The sequence below is a fragment of the Rutidosis leptorrhynchoides genome, chromosome 6, assembly GCF_046630445.1.
Source record: "Rutidosis leptorrhynchoides isolate AG116_Rl617_1_P2 chromosome 6, CSIRO_AGI_Rlap_v1, whole genome shotgun sequence".
Classification (NCBI taxonomy): Eukaryota; Viridiplantae; Streptophyta; class Magnoliopsida; order Asterales; family Asteraceae; genus Rutidosis; species Rutidosis leptorrhynchoides.
Genome location: NC_092338.1, coordinates 390,358,982 through 390,374,590, shown reverse-complemented (window position 1 = coordinate 390,374,590; position 15,609 = coordinate 390,358,982). Strand labels below are relative to the sequence as shown.

At 32.9% G+C, this 15,609-nt stretch overlaps 3 long non-coding RNA genes across 3 annotated transcripts; 2 read left to right on the top strand and 1 right to left on the bottom strand.

The window, feature by feature from the left end:
* Positions 1–1,504: 1,504 nt before the first annotated feature.
* On the bottom strand, positions 1,505–5,049 carry LOC139852455 (uncharacterized). The gene is made up of 3 exons (XR_011761078.1): positions 4,989–5,049; positions 2,717–2,790; positions 1,505–2,608 (listed from the first exon to the last, which is right to left on the bottom strand). It is a non-coding gene; the product is annotated as an uncharacterized lncRNA (long non-coding RNA).
* A 658-nt stretch (positions 5,050–5,707) lies between these two features.
* Positions 5,708–8,887, top strand: LOC139853142 (uncharacterized). Its single transcript, XR_011761295.1, has 5 exons — positions 5,708–6,076; positions 6,994–7,212; positions 7,530–7,590; positions 8,137–8,438; positions 8,584–8,887. It is a non-coding gene; the product is annotated as an uncharacterized lncRNA (long non-coding RNA).
* A 4,795-nt stretch (positions 8,888–13,682) lies between these two features.
* Positions 13,683–15,192, top strand: LOC139855998 (uncharacterized). The gene is made up of 3 exons (XR_011761634.1): positions 13,683–14,011; positions 14,447–14,515; positions 14,607–15,192. It is a non-coding gene; the product is annotated as an uncharacterized lncRNA (long non-coding RNA).
* Positions 15,193–15,609: the final 417 nt, after the last annotated feature.

Genomic DNA, 15,609 nt, shown 5'->3' with positions numbered 1-15,609 from the left:
ACCTTACCTTTTGTTGCCCGATAAGTAGCAGTACCCTCTGTTGCAGATTGAAGGGTCAACCAAAGAGTATACGCGGTTTTGTTACGGTTTTTGAACTGCTGGAAAATGTCCTTTGACAACGCTTGCGTTAGCTGAGCATAACATCTACACTCAAGATTATATTGTTCACGCTCTGTAGGACTAAACTGTTGAGTTTCTTTGGGTTCACCATCACCTCCACAAGGCCAAACAAATGGATTCTCAATACATTCCCAAAGTCTAGAGTCAACACCATTTAAGTAAATAACAAACCTAACTTTCCAGTCCAAGAAGTCTTTAAGATTGTCAAGTCGAGGTATTTTATTTGTCGATCCAGATTCGCTTTCGTTAAGTAACAGTTTTTGTAGTCCAGGTGCAATTACTAACGCGCTATATTCATTTGTCACTTGTTCATTAGTGTCCGACATGTTAACTGATTAAGTTTGAAAATAAAAGATTAATTAAGATTCTGATTAAGTCACACGGTCGACTATCTCTGACACACGGTAGACTGTATAAGACACACGATCGATTGTACTTATCACACGGTCGATTGTCTAACAAAATTTTGGCAGCACTTCGTTACTATATAAGCCTTGGGTATTGCAAACACACACGGCCGATTGTCTAACTCTCACGGTCGATTGAAACTCTCACACGGTCGAGTGACAAACTCACACGGCCGACTGACTTAGGGAATCTGGCACGGCTCTAGTAAAACTCACACGATCGGTGGAACAATACACACGATCGATCTTAGTACTCACTCGGTCGGTTGTCAGGACACACACGGCCGAGTGTGTTCTTGACAAAAGCTGGTCGACTATTAGGGTTTTCTAGACAAAAATCGATTTTGCAATCGATTATGGATGGAAAACTCAAAAACAACACGTAGATAACGAAAATAAGCACTCCAGAAACACCTTTTGACAATAAAAACACTAACAATAACGTGTAAACACAGATTAATAGACCAAAAACCTAAAAACACCAAAAACACAAACTTTAACCCAAAAAACGATTTGATCAAGCAAAAACCAGACACTCCAGCTCTGATACCACTTTGTAGACGATGATTCTATGGATCTTAGGTCGCTTGAACTCTAAACTAAAGGCGGAACACAATAGAATAGAGGTAAATCGAGATACGGGTCGTTTCGGGATCGAATTGGTCGAACCTAGTGCAAAACCTAGATTAGATCGACACCTAGACGATGTATTTCGGTGGTATTCGGTGTTAGGGTTCTCTGGAGACGAAAAACAACGACTTGGAACAAATGGGACGAGTAACCTCATCAAAGAAGTCTAAACCCGTATATATACTGCAAGTCAGACACACTCGGTCGAGTGTGTCTGTCAGTCGGTCGACTGACTTACACAGTCGGTCGAGTGTGTACACACACTCGGTCGACTGTGTGCAGTTTAACATATTGATTATTTAATAAACTAAGAACGCACAATCACCATAGTAATCAATAGTCACTAGTAAATAACATTATTACATAACCGAATGTACTGAACGTAAGAATAAACTACGGCTGGGGATTCATGCACCAACAGATAGTTTCAATGAGTTCTTTCAAGAGAATGATGTATCCAACGATGTATCCAACTTAAATTTTCTGACCCTAACTCAGTTAACTCTGTGTTCAACACATTCGTCAAAATCAACAGAGACATCCCCAATTGGTATTATATCAATCTCCTTGTTAACATCATAATTACAAAAATCTTCGATTTTTATTCTAATATCATAACCATCAGCAGACGGTGCACAACTTTCTTCATCTTGATTTCCAACAGGATGATCCAGCTCCATGTCTATTACATTTGAAGTTGACAACTTTTCAACAGATTTGTCAAATGACTCAAATATAGGATCAACGGAACAACTTTTCTCTTGATCAAGTGCTGAAATGAAAAATACCTTATGCTTTGTGTAAAGCAACATGGCTTTATGCAAAGTTAAGGAAAGATACATGTTGCACGTGTGTCTCAAGAATATAAATATATAATAAAATGAGCAAAAATTGTCTGATTAACCGTAAACTTTAACACACCCCATTCATATAAAAAAATCATTATTGACACATCTAAAACAATGAGATCATAACCATACGCATCAAGCAAGCGAGCATGTCCATTACCTCAAGAAATGATATTATGCACTGGTCATAAAGATCACGCCTACCAAGATCTTTAAAAAAGCAATCTTTGAAAGGTAAGCGTGAGCAATAAAACTATCATTCTCCTTTGTAACCTTCACAAATTCCTGTGCATCTAAGCCTGCATATCAAGTTGGCCCGTCTGCCCGAACCAAAATTCATTGGTAGGCCCATGAATCGAATGATCAATTTTCTGGGCATCAGATTTCATATCAGTACTTGCCTCCAATATTTGATTGTTCGTTACTTTTTGATAAAGGGGATACTGTGGATGAGTGCACATATGATCTTGGACCTTTTAGGACTGATAATCGTTGGTACGATTATCATCTTTCAGAGTGTTTTTCTCCGGTGACTGAGAATAAATTTTAACATCTTTGTTAGAGTTAACATTATGGCGAGCTCTGCCTTCTTGGTTTGAAACCCTGAACAATGCGATAGATACATAACTGCTTATCAAATTAGCACATAGAGTGTAATAATAACATCAAACAGATTTTAAAAAATGGCAGGTAAATATATAAAGAACACACCTACAACCGAACAAGTAGCATTTTTCAATTCAGGGACACCCTTGCATGGCGAGGAACACAACATTTCATCGACGCTAATACATTACCACAATATTTATTAATTATCAAGAATTAAAATGAAAAGAGAAAATCATATCAACATTTATGGTATAACTCATAATACTGCATAACTATATCTTGTCTTTCAAATATTATGTATGACCTAGATATACTTTATGTACAGATTATATGTAGATGAATTATGTTAAAATGCAACATTATAATCGGAAAAGCTACATATTTCATGGCTCCGGTTAACTTAGGATCAATGCAAAGTTATGAGTGCTTGATCTAGCACAGGCTTCGTCAAAATAGCAACACGTTGTGTTGGGCTCTTGTCCTACCTGCCTACTTATCGCTCATATTGCAACTTACGACAAACTATATTTAATCATCATTTGTTGACATTACGTCGCATAAATCATTGTTGACTATGATCAGTCATTCATCCTCGTCAGTCCTCGTGGTGAACGTCAACTCAGGAACCGCACAAACATGTGACTTCATTAAGTTATCTCATGAAATTATCTATACACATCGGAAAATCAATATAACGTTTAGAAAAAGTTAAATTTTTGGAGATAGTTTAGTTCATTACCTATTGCTCTTCACATATCTAGTACACCCTCTAGTCTCTCGAAGTTTCACCAACACATCGCACATGGCCCTTAGTCTCGGGTGATTCTCTTTTCCAAATCATCTTGGCAAACCATTGTTGCAAATTGTGCATACCTAGAACACCCTCGGCTCTCATCTTGCAAAATCAATACTGCAAATTGTGGTGTGTGTGGCCGTTCTTTCGCAAGGTGAAATTGTGTTAATCCGTTCTTTATCAAATTCGCAACAATGATTTGGCAAGATTAAATTGCGATGATAGTAAGGTCATTCTTTGTCATGAATTCAACACAATCTTTCTAAATGTATATTGTATATCGGAAGGTATTTGATCCCTACTTGCATTTGTTAATGCACAATATTCAATTATACAAAAAGAAGATGTGAGTAATAATCAAAGACGTTTTGATCCACAAATAAAGGGATAATATGGAACCACGAGAAAGAACTGCCTTACTATCACCACAATTTCATCTTGCCAAATCATTGCTGCAAATGATTTGGTAAAAAACGGGTCAACACAATTTCAATTTGCAAAAAACGACCATGCTATCACCACAACGTACAACAAAGATTTAGCAAGATGAGAGTACAGGGTATACTAGCTACGTACAATTTGTAGCAAAGGTTTAAGAAAGATAATTTGGAAAAGAGAATTACCAAGAATGAGGACCATGTACGAAACGCAATTGGTACTATGACTGTGAAGATAACTATGTCAAAAAATTTAAATTTTTTCTTAACTTTATATTTATTTTTTGATGCTTATATTGTAATATATAATTTCAAGAGATAACTGACTGAAGTCGCAGGTTTGTGCGGTTCGTGAATTGATGTTCACTACCAATATTGATGAGGATAAATGTCTGATCATAGACAGCAATGGTTATAGGGATGTAATGTCAAATGTTGCTGGATATATAGTTTGTCGTAAGTTAGAACAACAAGTAGGAAGTGGGTTAAGAGTCCGCGACAGTATATTGTGAGACATCTCTTTGACGAAGCATGTGCTAGATCAAGCACTAATAACTTCGCATTGATCGTAACTAACTGTAGCAGCAGAATATGTAGCTCTAGCTATTCTGATGTTGCAATTTAAACATAATCTATCTATATACAATTTGTACCTAAAGTATTTCTAGGTTATGCATGAGATTTGAAAGATAGTTATGCATGTCATCAGTTACAACAGCAAAAAACATCCATGTGTTGTAAAAGCATTCTAATAAATTGATAGTAATTTATTAAAAATAGCAGATCTAACTGATCCATTAAGATTAGCTTAGATCTTGAGAGCCAAACTAGTAATACATACTCCGTATCTAACAATCAAACGTCGCATTAAACAAACTACTAAAAAAGAACAATGGCAGAATCAACAATCAATGATAAATATTATACGGGACAATGAATAAAAATCAATCTCGGACTCATTTAGAGTAATCGAGAACTCAATCAGCATAACACGGACATACATCTTAGATCTTAAAATCAAAACGCAAACTCATTCAATGTCTCTAAAAAACTCGATATGCATTTATGATTTGTTATTTCTAAAACCTAAACTCGTGCAGCAATAAAATAGCAAAAAAATAACTTATCTAAATAAAAGAAATACCACCAAAATCCTAATCAACTTCATAGAAATATGGGGAACCACAACAAAGTAAGCGGCGGTGTGAGTGGAGTGGAGTTCGAAAACCCTAATGGAAGCATCTTGTTATATAGGTACATACATTGATGGGCCTATCTAGCAATGTATTTTGGGCTACGGGATATATAATAGTATATGGGCTAAGTATTTATTATTATTGGTGGGCCTACAATATTAAAACTATCATTCTAAAAAATCCGGGTTAATGGTAACCTTATCCGGGTTAATGGTAACCTTTCTAGTGAGATTCGATAGATATCTTGATTTACAAAGTTGTTAAACCCTCTAGTACATAAAAACTCAAAATGGAATCACCGTTCAAGATAGTCTTCATGCTCGACAGATTAGAAGATTGAGATGAGCAAAGGTAGACAGAGGGCACAAGCTTAACAATTTCTTAATCAATAATAATGTAATTAAAACTTAAAAGTATCACATATATATGAATAAAATGAGACTAAACAAATCACATCTTCTTAGTGATTGCTAGTATCTATATCTATACCTTTTACAAATCATGAAGCTTACATCTGATTGTCCCCCACTATCATTTTCCACGTGTATTATTTTTAAAAACTAAAGAAAATACTACTTAATTCCATTAGGAATTGTCAAGACATGTGTCCATACAAACTATTATGTGTACCATCTAATACGGAAAAAAAAAAAAAACAATTAAAAAAAAACAAGCAGTGTTTACTTTCATCTCTCCTCAAAAACTCCTCAAAACCATTTCCTTCTAATCGAAAATTTGTTAATCCGGAGTAAGTTTTAGATGATGCCGCTACATCCAATTGATCGGCGATTAAATTACCCACAAAATGATATAAACTTTGTTTCCAAAATCCTCTGTACTAAAAAAACCCGGCGGATCTCAGGATTCTCGATTCCGGTGGGTTTTTCCACCATTATGTGCGTAATCTGTTTGTATCTGGGGTCCGATCTACAGACAATTTACGGATTGTTGATTTTCCGGTCAATTCATCGGCGATTATTGGTTTCAAATATCTCAAAAGGTTTCATCTGTATACAGCACCAATTATCAGATTTAGGTAATCGAATCTGTTTAATCTTACTAATCTATGTTTAGTTTTATCATGAATTTCATTAATTATACAACGTTATATACGTTTCACTACTGCACGGATGTTCACGTCGGCCTGAGACGGACGCCGTCGTAATGTTTTGGTCTTATTCAATTAAGGGATTTTTTTGATCACTAAACAATGTATAATAGAGGTTTTAATTCTTACACCCACATCAGTTTTGGCCATTAGTTGAAGCAGATTGTTTTGGTGGATTATTTGAATAAGTTTAATATTTGAATAAGTTTAATTGAACAACTAAAATTTGCCCGTCGGTCTACACAATAAGACAACTCACTATTTTTGGGTATGGCATTTTCATCAATACCATGTTGATGAATGGTATTGTAGTATGATAATTTTACAAATTTCTCTACTCCTTAATCTGTGGACTATAAAGTAGTTAACAACCCACGTTACTCTCACCGAATTTTTGCCATCATCGTCAACATCGTTTTGAACAAGTATTTTTCATCAATTGAATTGTATTTAACTTGTAAGATTGCACTATAGAATGTTTATTCATGTTTTTTTTTTTTTTTTTTTTTTTCTAATATCTTTTTTGAGTTCTATATCCTCATCACGTGAAAATTGGATATGAAATTGTAATATTTACACTTAAAATTTGAAGATGTATTATTATTGAATCACTATGATAGTATTTGTAACAATTACATGTTTAATTTGTTTTCCATATGGGTTAGACAACTGTTAATGGTAGACTTATGGTAACCGCATGTTGGTCTAAAACACATTTTGTCAATGATTTTTGGGTCAGGACTCTTTAAAAGGTTGCAAAATAGCTTTCTTTTCTTTTGTAAACAACTGACATTCGATAACAGTTGGTTACATTATGATGTCCTTTACCTCAAACATCTCATCAGACAGATGACGTCTTGACAAATGGAATGGAAGCATTGCAACAGCCATTATCAGATACATTGGTGTGTTCATTCGAGCCTCGGGTTCATCTTGCAATTGTAGCAAACTACATGGTAAAATTGCAATGGCTACGGATTACTTGAACACTAGAGGGCTCCATTCAACATGATTTACTGTATTTCGTTGCATCCATCTCAAGAACATGCATACTGCCACTAGAGGTGACATTTCAACCCATTTGATATAAATGTGGGTCATTGCAACCCATTTCTATGTTGTATCTTTCACCTTCAATGCATACTTATGTTTGCTGAGTTAATCTCTTGAATCATAATAACATAGTATTTACGATGGTGAATGCAATGATAATTTTTTGTGGGGGGTTGTCTCATAGTAATGTAATTATTATTTTTATTAATATGTATGTCCTTTCTACAGTTTGTTATTGTCGTTAACGTTTTGGTAACTTTGATTTTCGTAGCGCTCTTTGTAAAATGTTGTAGATTATTATTAATTGTTGTTGTGTTTATATTTTCAGGTGTGTGTTGCGCTTTGCTTTTGTCGATTGCTTTTTTACTTGTGCTTAACGACGTTGTGCAGTAAGTTTGTTTGATGTTTTTCCGTTTACCCTTTTTTCCTTTACTGTTATATATATATTTTTTTTCAAAATGGTATGTGAATGTTTAAATATTAGCTATTTTACGCTTTGCGTTTTCTTATCTACAATTTGGTTAGTTACGTTGTGTTCTTTGTGTTGTTGGTGGCCATAAATGGTTGCATATATTGCTTTATTTGTGTCAGCTTACATGTGGAACAAAAGGTATTACATAAACTAGAGTAGTGTTTCTCAATGTTGTAATGCCAGTACTGCTGATCTTTAATTTAATCATCAACCTTAATTGACAGTTCAAGTTGTCCATGAATCCAAATTGTGGAAAGGAAATTATGATGATGTCTGAGACATGATTCAGAGTATCAGTGTACCTAAAGGGGTTTGTTGGTCGAACCCACGTCAATATGATTTGTGATACATAATAAAAAAAGACCTCATTTACTTTGAACCCATTTAGACCCATGACCCAATTTGTGTAGTTTGCTACCTTACTTTTTTTTTTTTTTTTTTTTTTTTTTGTGATGTATTTCAGAATAGTGTAGCAAAAATGTGGAGTAAGACCATCATTGATTATAATGCACGATTTCAAGTAGGCAAATTGGTGTATCCATTCCAATGAAGACTGCATTCTTTGGTACATATATAGATGATTGGTGGGTGGGCTGGAGATGTTTCTGCTATTCCTCGGTTGAAGCTGTTGATCAAATCCCATATTAAGAATATGTTCATTGAGAGAACTGAGCGGATATATAGAAAGTGATGGACCCGGGGAGTGTAGATTTCCCTGAAAATCACCCTTATCTCTGACGCGATCTGAGGTTCACATGTATTCAAGTATAGCTTTGTTTATGTTACCCACTTTGTTTGAATTCATAAAATTGAATCTTGCTCTACAAGCAGGTCATTGGATTAGTTGGAAGTAATTCCCTTAAGCCAAACTCTTTTCTAATTATTACTGTTATTTTTGTTTTTCATGTAGAACAAGAACCAAAAGCATAATTAGGAATGCGACTGAACTGAATCTTTGTCACTGAGCTGATAGTATCAAGACCCTCATTGTTGGTATGTTATCTGACAAAGAATTATACTTGAAGCATCACCTCTGACAATTTATTTGGACCCATCTTATTCAAATCATAGCCCATTTTCCTCCATTATTGTTCAACTTACAATGAATGTGTTTCATGTGTCTTAAAAACTGATTGTTCACGGTGCCTTAAAGACTGAATCTTATGTGTTTGAAAGTGATAATAATTGATTGTAGACATCAATTTTATTGTTTGATTTTCATTACATGATTTTCTTATTTGTTTCCATCGTTGTTGACTTCTTTCGGGTCATTACTAAAATAAAGTCATTGTGAAACTTTGAAAAATAATGCAGCTCTTTTAACTTAAGGTATCTCATATCGGTAAATATGGAGTTTCATATAAATGTGGGGTTTTTTTTTAGTGTATATTACTTTGCTTAAAATAGAGAAAATCCATGATTTCTCGCAAACATCTTTATTCACCAAAATACCTGTTAAGGGGACCACTAGCCCAAATAACTTCAGGTTGGTTTTTAGTTGGTACACTCGACTATGTTGGTAGGTACTTGATGCGCAACTCCTCTTTTAGATATGTCTTAATGTGTATGAGAATTTTAATATGAAGCCAATGAAGCCCATTCAACGTACAGTTCTATAACTATATACTTAATTTTGTGAATATGGCTCAATTTGGAAGTGATAACACTTGAGACTAGGGATGGCAATGGATCGGATATGGATCGGGTGATGTCGTATCCATATCTATTTAGATTTTGTTCATCCATATCCATATCCATATCCATTTAGTTTCAAGTCATCCATCCATATCCATATCCAATGGATTAAGCGGTTTAATGGATATCCAATGGATATTTAAAAAATGTTATAATATTTTCTAATATGCGATTAATATAAAAACGTAGTATAACAAAAATAAATATAACATGACATAGTTAAAATCTATCCATAAGAATGTGTAATATTTGTCGAAGATATACCGAAATTTGTTAAATTTTCTATAAAACATATATTATGAAAAACTAAATACGAAATTTGTAAGTTTATTGTGTTAGATATACGTGTTTTATTGTAATAGGGTTGAAATCAAAATGTAAATAAAATGGTAAATGAACTTGTAATAATAAATATGTAAGCATATATCTATATTTATGTATTTCTATATGTATTTCGGGTGGTAATGGATATATCCATGGATGAAACTTTTCATCCATGTCCATATCCATATCCATTTAAGTTCATCCATATCCGTATCCATATCCATTTAGGTTCATCCATATCCATCTCGAAGCGGATGGATCGGGTGGACATCCACCGGATCGGGTGGCCATTGACATCCCTACTTGAGACCTTAAAATACCATAATGTGGATATGGAAATGCAACCCATAGTAAGTAAGCAACTATTATAATCAATGCCACCCAAATATGATCATTGTCATTCTACCAACTACGACAAAACACATGATGATTAGGTTAAAAAGTGCAAAAAACTTCCATTCTATCCACCAAGAAAGAGTTCTTCATATTCTAATTATACGGAGAAACACATACTAAACACTTCAAAATAGTCCGTTTTACAACTTTTATACATGTGCTTAATACGTAGTACATATCTAATTTACAACTTATCCCTTTTTAACTTTGTAATAATAGGGGCATCTTCTGACTTTTCCTAAACAAAAACCTAATATGTCACAACTATAAATTCATATGAATATTTCTCTAAACTTATGCTTGAGATATGTTAAACAATAGCACTTGGCATGTTAAATTATGATAACTACATATGGCACAAATAGTTAATCCTTCAGTAGTGGACATTCACGATTGTGAAGATAACACAAAAAACTTGGTGATATTGACTTAAAGAAATTGATTGTTGCATAGTAATTGTGTTCACTAATAACGTTTAGGTGCTTAAACAATATCAATACTAACGTTTTAACATACTAATTTTTAGAGCTACCTGTGACGATCACTCCAAATTCATATGGACGAACACGTCATTCATCGATTTCATTGCGAGGTATTTGACCTCTATATGATACGTTTTGTAAACATTGCATTCTTTTGAAAAGGCACACCATAAATGAATATTTAAATCAAAGGTTTTCTACATCTGATAATTTCTACATATAGACAATCACCGTAAATAATAGTTTACAATATTAATTCCGTTGACAATGCAGTCAAAATAAGATACATGGTGATGATTTGGTGAATGCAACGTTTCCTTGATAAATATGCCATGTAAGACTCCATGCACATAGCTTGTCTAACATATAAGCAAACAGCGGAAGACTTCTAGGGAACCTGAGAATAAACATGCTAACAAGTGTCAACACAAAGGTTGGTGAGTTCATAGTTTTAGTGTTTCGCATAATCTGTATATAAAGGTGGATCACAAGATTTGAGTTGTTTCATCCGAAATGTTTATCAAAATATTCTACAAGATTGAGCACCCTGGTAACTAAACTTAACGTATATATAGTTTGTACCCTTTGTATAATCATCTTAATAATACACGCAAACCAACGTGTACGCTTCTCAAATAGCATACGTCCGTTAAAAGGCTAGTGCTCTAGCTCGGACGGGGATATCAAGCCCTATGGATCCATATACTACTACTCGCGCCCACCAGTTCTTATAACCGGCAGTTACTAGTTACCAAAGCTAAGGGATTTTTGGTTCAAACTCAGTGTAGAATTAAGTATGTACTTGTATCCATTGCGTTTAAATATATTGCATGTATTCTCAGCCCAAAAATATAGATTGCAAAAGCAATTAAAAAGGGAGCAAATGAAACTCACCTTAGCAGCACATAAAGTTGTTCATCGTAATGTGACCGAAACTCGGAATATCAAATAACCGTAGATCGCAACCTAGAGATCATATGTTGGTCAATAAATGTATATCAAGCTAGGTCAGGTCATAATGTATCACAATCCTAATGCTCGATATCGACATACAAAAGTTATCCAAAGTCGTTTCAAAAAGTCAATCTGACTCAATACAATAGTTGAATGATCATGGCAATCGAACCATTTTAATATTTTACATAGTTTCCCAATTCTTGTAAAATTAAACTATAGTTTTTATAAGGCTTTTATATATAATAAAACAATCAGTTTTGACAATTGTTCAACAAAAGAGACGTGCCTTATATTATGATTCATTTACTCGGTTGGTAATATTCAAAAATTCATTTTATCAATCTCATAAACAATTTGTTTAAATCTTAATTGCAGATTCAAAAGAAATTTCAATTAACGTCAATCATAATTCAGTTGATCATATCTTTTAATCCGTTCATCGAAACTATTCGATATCTAAATGAAAAGTTATTGATTTTTTGCCAGCTTTCCAAAAACATGCATATCATATACCTTTTATCAGTAATATATGTATTTAATTCGTGATTCATCATAAACTGTTTAACGACGAAATTTAGCATACAAGCATGCACAAATATATATACTCGAGCACTAGACATGGATACACAATTAATATATAAAAGATAAAATATGAGTGCTTACGTATCAATATTGAGATTCAATATTGTAGGACAGTACGTAGACGTAACAGAGATGATAAACACTAGGTTTGACTTGCGAACAATACCCACGAAGATTACCCATAACCTCCATAGCTATAACCCATAATTTCCTTAGTTCTATCCCGCTCGAAAACCCATTTTGAAGGTGACACGCTCATAACCTCGTCGTAGTATTTTATGTATAATACTAATTAATAATACTAATAATAATAAGATTAATAATAATATTAATCTTAATAATAATAATAATAATAATAATAATAATAATAATAATAATAATAATAATAATAATAATAATATAAATAAATACTTACGGAGTAATATTAAGAGTGTGAGAAAAACAGAACTGAAATCATGTAATTTATAGAACCTTTTCTTAAAAAGCACCCCATGCGATCGCATGGGATTTGTGCTTCAAGGCCATGCGATCGCATGGCCCTCTGATCCAGCTCACAAACTTTTGTTTTCTTGTTTGTCGACATATTTATTTATTAATATATAATATATATAATTTATATTAATTAATTATATATTATATTATATTCTCGTGCATAGTTGACTTGTAATTTTCGTTCCGATGACTCGTACGTTGTCACTCGACTTATGTCCCGGTTCCGGTTTCTCGAACGCATTTTTGTACGCTTAGAAAACTCGCAATTTACGTTTTGTGACTCGTACCTTTGTCAAAATATAGTCTTAAATTATCAATAAACTATATCATTCAAAGTGTATCTTAAACTTTCGAGTGTTTTGGTCATTTACTTCTATAAATCATTGTCTCGCTATTTTTTAATATATATAATAACAAATCGTTTTATGACCAAGTTAATATATATTTTCAACATTCATAAACACGTTTTAAATATACGTCGCAAGTTATTCATATAATTAATATTCCAACTTATCATATATATTCAAATAAATATTTAAACCAATAAGTTTAATGTACTGTATCAAACAATTAATACATTGTTACGTTTTCAAGTTATAGTATATATATATATATATATATATATATATATATATATATATATATATATATATATATATATATATATATATATATATATATATATATATATATATATATATATATATATGTGTATCTATATACATATAATTGTTCGCGAATCGTCAAGAACAACCGAAAGGTATTTGAATATATGAAAGTAGTTCAAAAATTTTGAGATTTAGTTTTACAGACTTTGCTTATCGTGTCGGAAATGTTAATCATACAAAGATTAAGTTTAAATTTGGTCAGAAATTTCCGGGTCTTCACACTACCGTGCAACGCACGGGCTCTTAAAATTTATTAATATAAAAAAGAGTTAGTATTAGCACATTTGTCAATAAAACCGATTAAAATGCTTATGCTGACATCTGGATTTTCCAGGTGTCATATGAAGATTGACCTTATCTGTTCCATTTTACTACTGTACCACTTATGTGTCTCACCCATTTAAACATAGAATCACGATGCATCCCCAATACTTATAACCCTAATTTTAAAATTCCCTAATAATTTATCAATTAATTAATATATAAAATAAATATTTTAGAGGAGTCGTGGATACGACAGACACAAATTAGGGTTATGGTTATTTGTTCTCTCCCCAAATACGCGATTAAAAGTACGCAAACATATTGAACGGATCTCAAAATTTACGCAATCAATTCGATTTTAGTCAGAATGCTCAATTCACAAAGCATCACTTGATTTTCCGATCTATTTCTGCGTTCTCAAAAGCGATCGGTTTTCAAGTTGCTTTTAATCAAAATCAACCGGGTTTACCGTGCTCAGGTACGCTCAATGTTTACTATTTAAGTTTTAATAAAACCATAATGCTCTTCATTCGTTGTTTATTGAACTGATGACAGGTTTGTTCATTAGTTCTTAATTAAAGACGAAAACCATAAAACAATTTCACATTGTTGATTTATGAGAAATATGATAATTGTTTTTGTACATAATCTAATATTTGACTTTATATTAATATTATAAATATGATGGTGATTGTGATTTATGTACATAAAACAAACACTTGCTGGATTAGCGTGTTTAATTTTTTAAATTTGATTATCATTTTTGTAATTTGATTACGCCATTACAGTAAATTGATTGAATGATAATTTATATCTGCACTTGAAGTGAAGTGTTTGATTAAATGCTTGAATATACAAATTTGCTTGTATGTTTGAACTACTAATATCGTATCAAGTTTCGATTCAATTGCAGACTCACTAAGAATACGCAATTTACTTGCAAGTATACATATGTACCTAATCATGAGTAATACGGAGTACTGTAAGTTGCTTTCATGAGTATTAACTTCCTTATACCATGTATTAATGGATTCAGGCTCAATTCAGTCTTAACAACTTGAATAACCAAACAGCAAAACTACAAGGCTACAAAACTCAAACGGGATCAAGTGTTACGTTTTTAGTTTCTTGCCAATCCGGTTTCATTTAGAAGGTAAAACATATCCTAACTTTAACATTAATCAATTATTACTCTCCGCTAAGCAGCCCATATTCATAATTCTTATATGTTGAACAATGGGTGCCTTTTGTTAAGGTCGGCAACTATCATAGTAGTAATTGCTTAGAGTTCATGTATGTCCATGAGCTTTTTTCATTATCTGTTAAAATGTATATGTTATCATGTATGTTTTACATGTGTATAATATTTTTCTTCTGCATTTGTTTTTCCATTAAAGATGCAAACCATGTAAATATGTAATTTGCTCTCAAAGAAGGTCAGACAACTTTTGTTGAGGTTAAAGGGAGAATCTTTTGCAGCTACCGGTATATATTTATGGATGTAATATGGTTAAGAAAGTGTGGGATAATCTTTGGGTTAGCTCTCTTTCAAATACCAATCTTGATGTCACTCTTGGCACTATTGAAAACAGTCTATGAATAATGAATACAAGCTCTTAATCAAACTGTTTTTATCCAGAAAGTTATGTAATTATTCTTATCAAGATATTGTAATCCAATTAAATATGAACTATTTATACCTGGCAGCGAATCCCTCAACCTAGCTACTTCTACTTTGGTGTTTTGGATGATGTATCGTCCTTATCTGTCATTTGTGTCGTCACTTTACATACTTAGCTGCACTATCTAATTTAATTGTAAATACTTGACCATACCAGAGTTGCTTTTAGTATGATGTTGAACTAAACTGAGCAAATAATCAAATGTCGAACTTTTTTATTATGTGTTTTTCTTTCTTGAACTAAAACTTGCAGATTGTGTACATTTTAAAAATTTTCTTGATAAACACAACTGATTTTGCACGGTTATTTACCCACCGTGCAACGCACGGGCTCTAAAACCTAGTAAGAGATAAACCAACAACAATAGGAATATATACATGGCAAGGCACATAAC